The following is a 6,000-nucleotide window of genomic DNA, read 5'->3' on the forward strand; positions in this document are numbered from 1 at the left end:
GGCTGGATACATTAGTCCATATCCAAGATCTGGTATGTCTCCGAGGATAACTCTTGACTTGGTGAAAAGTGCTCTTTTCTTGACGACTTCGGCTGGATAATCTCTGAAAATTCTCATGCCGTCACCTTCAAAAATCAGATTTCTTTTGTTTGCCACTTTCTTCATGATGTCTTCAAGAACTGATGCATGATGTATCTTCAAAATAAATTGTCTTGGTGGAGCTCCAGGTACCGGTCGGACTCTCAGGGCTCGATGTGCCTGGCAGTTTGGGTCTCTCATCGAGATTAAGTACCTGTTGAAGTAAGTCGACAGAAAAGTCACGAGTATCTTTACCATCTTCTTTTCGTTCCTTCAACCCGACAATCCTTAGATTTTGACGTTTAGAACGGCCTTCGAGATCTCGGCATTTTTCGGTCATTTTGGCCAATTGCCCAGAAACACGGTTGAGTTCTGTCTTCAGTTTTCGAGTTGTCTGGGTGATCTCAGTAGTTGCATATTCCAGTTCTCTGATGGCATCACTATGTTTTCTTGAAGTGACAATAATGGGTTCTAGCTTGTTGCTGATGTCTGCTTCAAGCCTTATAATTTCTCCTTTCAGGGAGGAATTCACCTCCTCTATACGAACTTGTACCGTATCAATTTTTTCACATATTTCTGTTTTCACAGAATTAAGTTGCTCATCCAGTTTTGTGTCTAACTTTACACTTTTCAACCAACGAGTCTTTAATTTCTTGCACCATAGCCTGTCTTAGTGCTTGCTAATGCTCTTGTTCCATAGTAAAAGTAGAGCTTTCTTCCTCAGTCTTGAGAAGTTTCCTCACCTTCCTCTTGTAGAGTTTTCCCACGAGTTCTAGATCTTCTCGGAGGTGGGGTGGGAGGTTCCTTTTGTGGACCCGTTTTCTCATTTAAAATACCGGTGTCAGGCCGATTTCTGATGACGTCACTTACGCAACAACAGGCATCTGCCGGTAAGTGGTTTTCTTCAGTCCGTTTTTTTTTCAGGTGTTTTTGCGCGTTTTTCGGAGCGGAGCTAAATGGCGCGCGTCTTAGCATTCCATGGCACCGCCGGAAGCGAAACGTCATTGGATATTTTTAAGATGCAGATTGACAGATTCTTGATTGGTAAGGGTGTCATGGTTATGGGGAGAATGGGGCTGAGAGGGAAAGATAGATCAGCTATGATTGAATGACGGAGTAGACTTGATGGGCCTAATGGCCTAATTCTACTCCTATATCTTATGAACGCCGCTTGCCCTTGCGTTTGACACAAGCATGAAGCTGCTGCAATTTTTGGCTAATATACCAGCTCCCACAGCAAAAGAAATGTTACTGTCATCCAGAGAATGTAAATTCCTTGCACACCATTGGGAATATTTTATAGTAAAATAAACCTGAGGAAGCTTGGAAACACTCAACAGGTCAGGTGACATGTGTGGAGAGAGAAACAGAGTGAACGTTTAAGGTTCATAAAACTCTCGGCAATTTGTCACAAAAGCCACTTTACATCCAGAGGAATCTCGAAGCATCGTTCCTAAAGTCCTAATGGCAGGAGTATTGGGAGATGTATTCATAGGACATCTATTCAAGAGAGAGTTACATTTAGCTCTTAGGGCTAACGGAATCAAGGGATATAGGGAGAAAGCAGGAACGGGGATCTGATTTTGGATGATGAGCCATGATCATATTGAATGGCAGTGCTGGCTCGAAGGGCTAAATGGCCTACTCCTGCATCTATTTTCTATGTTTCTATTAAGTGTGGGCCCCAGTAGGTTTCTCCGGATATTCTTCCTGTGCCAAGGCTAGGTTTTGCCGCTTTATTTCTGGCAAGACGGCTCTGGTATAGAAGTCTTCCAGCTTCTCCACTGTTTCCTGCCAGAAGTCGGCGTCGAACTTCACGGGGACAATGGCAATATCACGGTTAGTGCGAACCACTAGATCCGCTTTGTGGATGCCCACCACAGCCATCTGACACTGCATTTGGGTGAAATAAGTGTGGTTCTTCTTCAGCTGAAGATGGTCCTTGTTCTCCAAGCAGAAATTTCGGTCTTCGCAGGCCTCGGTGACGGTGTGGTTCTGGTGATTGTACGGGCGTACCACCTCCAGCAGGCCCACCCTGGTCTTGGTCTTCTTGTCCTGCACCATCCCGTCGGGACTCGCCGCCAACCAGTTCTTGACCGGGTCGATGAAGAGGCCGCAAGGACAGACCTCAATGTCTCGCTTCATCTCCTCGGACTTCCACTCCTCGTACTGCTGGAGGGTGACGGGTTCGATGCCCCATTTCCTGGCTCGGTTCAGCAATTTGGGCTCCTGGCCCATGATGAACTTGAGGTAGGACTGCGGCACCTCGTTGCTCTTTCCGTTCACAAACATGCAGTTGGAGATCTTGTGGGCTATGGTGTCCGTGATACGGGTTCTGCGCCACTTGAACCAATTGAGCTTATCCCACTGCTCGCAGGTCTCCCTCTCAATTTCTGCTGCCTCCTGCTCACTGATCATCTGGCTGGGCTGCTTAGCAGCAGTAGCGGGGCACGGAGCACTCTTGGTGGAGCTCATTGTCTCTCTGCTGCTCGAGCTGGTGGGTCTCCGAGCTGCCGGGGCTGTGGAGCGAAGGTTTGTAGGAGACATAACCATATAACCATATAACAATTACAGCACGGAAAACAGGCCATCTCGGCCCTTCATGTCCGTGCCGAACACTTATTTTACCCCTAGTCCCATCTACCTGCACTCAGACCATAACCCTCCATTCCTTTCCCGTCCATATACTGTACCTATCCAATTTAATTTTAAATGATAAGATTTATTGAAACGTAAGATTATTAAGGGTTTGGATACGCGAGAGGCAGGAAACATGTTCCCGATTTTGGGGGAGTCCAGAACCAGGGGCCACAGTTTAAGAATAACCATATAACCATATAACAATTACAGCACGGAAACAGGCCATCTCGACCCTTCTAGTCCGTGCCGAACACATAATCTCCCCTAGTCCCATATACCTGCGCTCAGACCATAACCCTCCATTCCTTTCCCATCCATATAACTATCCAATTTATTTTTAAATGATAAAAACGAACCTGCCTCCACCACCTTCACTGGAAGCTCATTCCACACAGCTACCACTCTCTGAGTAAAGAAGTTCCCCCTCATGTTACCCCTAAACTTCAGTCCCTTAATTCTCAAGTCATGTCCCCTTGTTTGAATCTTCCCTACTCTCAGTGGGAAAAGCTTTTCCACGTCAACTCTGTCTATCCCTCTCATCATTTTAAAAACCTCTATCAAGTCCCCCCTTAACCTTCTGCGCTCCAAAGAATAAAGCCCTAACTTGTTCAACCTTTCTCTGTAACTTAGTTGCTGAAACCCAGGCAACATTCTAGTAAATCTCCTCTGTACTCTCTCTATTTTGTTGACATCCTTCCTATAATTAGGCGACCAAAATTGTACACCATTCTCCAGAATTGGCCTCACCAATGCCTTGTACAATTTTAACATTACATCCCAACTTCTATACTCAATGCTCTGATTTATAAAGGCCAGCACACCAAAAGCTTTCTTTACCACCCTATCTACATGAGATTCCACCTTCAGGAAACTATGCACAGTTATTCCTAGTTCCCTCTTTTCAACTGTTTTCCTCAATTTGCTACCATTTACCATGTACGTCCTATTTTGATTTGTCCTGCCAAGATGTAGCACCTCACACTTATCAGCATTAAACTCCATCTGCCATCTTTCAGCCCACTCTTCCAAATGGCTTAATTCTCTCTGTAGACTTTGAAAATCTACTTCATTATCCACAACACCACCTATCTTAGTATCATCTGCATACTTACTAATCCAATTTACCACACCATGATCCAGATCATTGATGTACATGACAAACAACAGTGGACCCAACACAGATCCCTGAGGCACCCCACTAGTCACCGGCCTCCAACCTGACAAACAGCCATCCACCACCACTTTCTGGCATCTCCCATTCGGCCACTGTTGAATCCATCTTGCTACTCCACCATTAATACCCAAAAATTGAACCTTCTTAACCAACCTTCCATGAGGAACCTTGTCAAAAGCCTTACTGAAGTCCATATAGCCAACATCCACTGCTTTACCCTCATCAATTTCCCTAGTAACCTCTTAAAGAAATTCAAGAAGATTAGTCAAACATGACCTTCCCAGCACAAATCCATGTTGACTGTTCCTAATCAGGCCCTGTTTATCCAGATGCTTATATATATTATCTCTAAGTATCCTTTCCATTAATTTTCCCACCACTGACATCAAACTAACAGGTCTATAATTGCTAGGTTTACTCTTAGAACCCTTTTTAAACAATGGAACAACATGCGCAGTACGCCAATCCTCCGGCACTATTCCTGTTTCTAATGACATTTGAAATATTTTTGTCATAGCCCCTGCTGTTTCTATACTAACTTCCCTCAATGTCCTAGGGAATACCCTGTCAGGACCTGGAGACTTATCCATTTTTATATCTTTCAAAAGTGTCAGTACTTCCTCTTCTTTGAATCTCATAGTTTCCATAGCTACTCTACTCGTTTCCATTACCTCACATAATTCAATATCCTTCTCCTTGGTGAATACCGAAGAAAAGAAATTGTTCAATATCTCCTCCATCTCTTTTGGCTCTCGGACCAATTTTATCCCTTGTTATCCTTTTGCTATTACTATAGCTGTAGAAACCCTTTAGATTTACTTTCACCTTACTTGAAAAAGCAACCTCATATCTTCTTTTAGCTTTTCTAATTTATTTCTTAGGTTCTTTTTACATTCTTTATACTCCTCAAGTACCTCATTTACTGCATGCTGCCTATAATTATTGTAGATCTCTCTCTTTTTCTGAACCAAGTGTCCAATTTCCCTTGAAAACCATGGCTCTTAAAGATTCTGTAGTCTTAAAATTTCACCTTTAAATGTCCTCCATTTCTCTTTTACATCCTTCCCATAAAACAAAATGTCCCAATTCACTCCTTTTAAATCCTTTCGCATCTCCTCAAAGTTAGCCTATCTCCAAACAAAAATCTTAACCCTAGGCTCAGTTCTGATCCCTCTCCATAATTATATTGAAACTAATGGTATTGTGATCACTGGTCCCGAAGTGCTCCGCAACGCATACCTCTGCCACCTGACCCGTCTCATTTCCTAACAGGAGGTCCAGTACTGCCCCTTCTCTAGTAGGTACCTCTATGTATTGCTGCAAAAAACTGTCCTGCACACATTTTACAAACTCCAAACCATCCAGCCCATTTACAGAATGTATTTCCCAGTCTATGTGTGGAAAATTGAAATCTCCCAATCACTACCTTGTGCTTACTTCTAATATCTGCTATCTCCTTACAAATTTGCTCTTCCAATTCTCGCTCCCCATTAGGTGGTCTATAAGTGTTGCTACACCTTTCCCATTTCTCAGTTCCACCCAAATAGCCTCCCTAGACGAGCCCTCTAACGTATCCTGCCAAAGCATCTCTGTAATATCTTCCCTGACAAGCAATGCAACACCCACACCTCTTGCCCCTCCAATTCTATCACACCTGAAGCAACGAAATCCTGGAATATTTAGTTTCCAATCACAGCCCTCCTGCAACCATGTTTCACTGATCGCCATAACATCGTACTTCCAGGTGAATCCAGGCTCTAAGCTCATCCACCTTTCTTACAATGCTCCTAGCATTAAAATATGCACATTTAAGAAACCCACCCCCTCTTAGTCTCTGTTTATTATCTTTATCTTCTTTCTCCCCTACATTTTGGGTCTGAGTACTTCCCTTCTCTGCCTCCTGCCTCACACATTGTCTACTAGCTTTCTCTATTTGAGTCCCTCCCTCCAACCATTCTAGTTTAAAGTCTCCCCAGTAGCCTTTGCAAATCTCCCCACCAGGATATTGGTCCCCCTCGGGTTCAAGTGCAACCCGTCCTTTCTGTACAGGTCACACCTTCCCCAAAAGAGGTCCCAATGATCCAGAAACTTGAATCCATACCTACTGC

The sequence above is a fragment of the Amblyraja radiata genome, chromosome 13, assembly GCF_010909765.2.
Source record: "Amblyraja radiata isolate CabotCenter1 chromosome 13, sAmbRad1.1.pri, whole genome shotgun sequence".
Lineage (NCBI taxonomy): Eukaryota > Metazoa > Chordata > Chondrichthyes > Rajiformes > Rajidae > Amblyraja > Amblyraja radiata.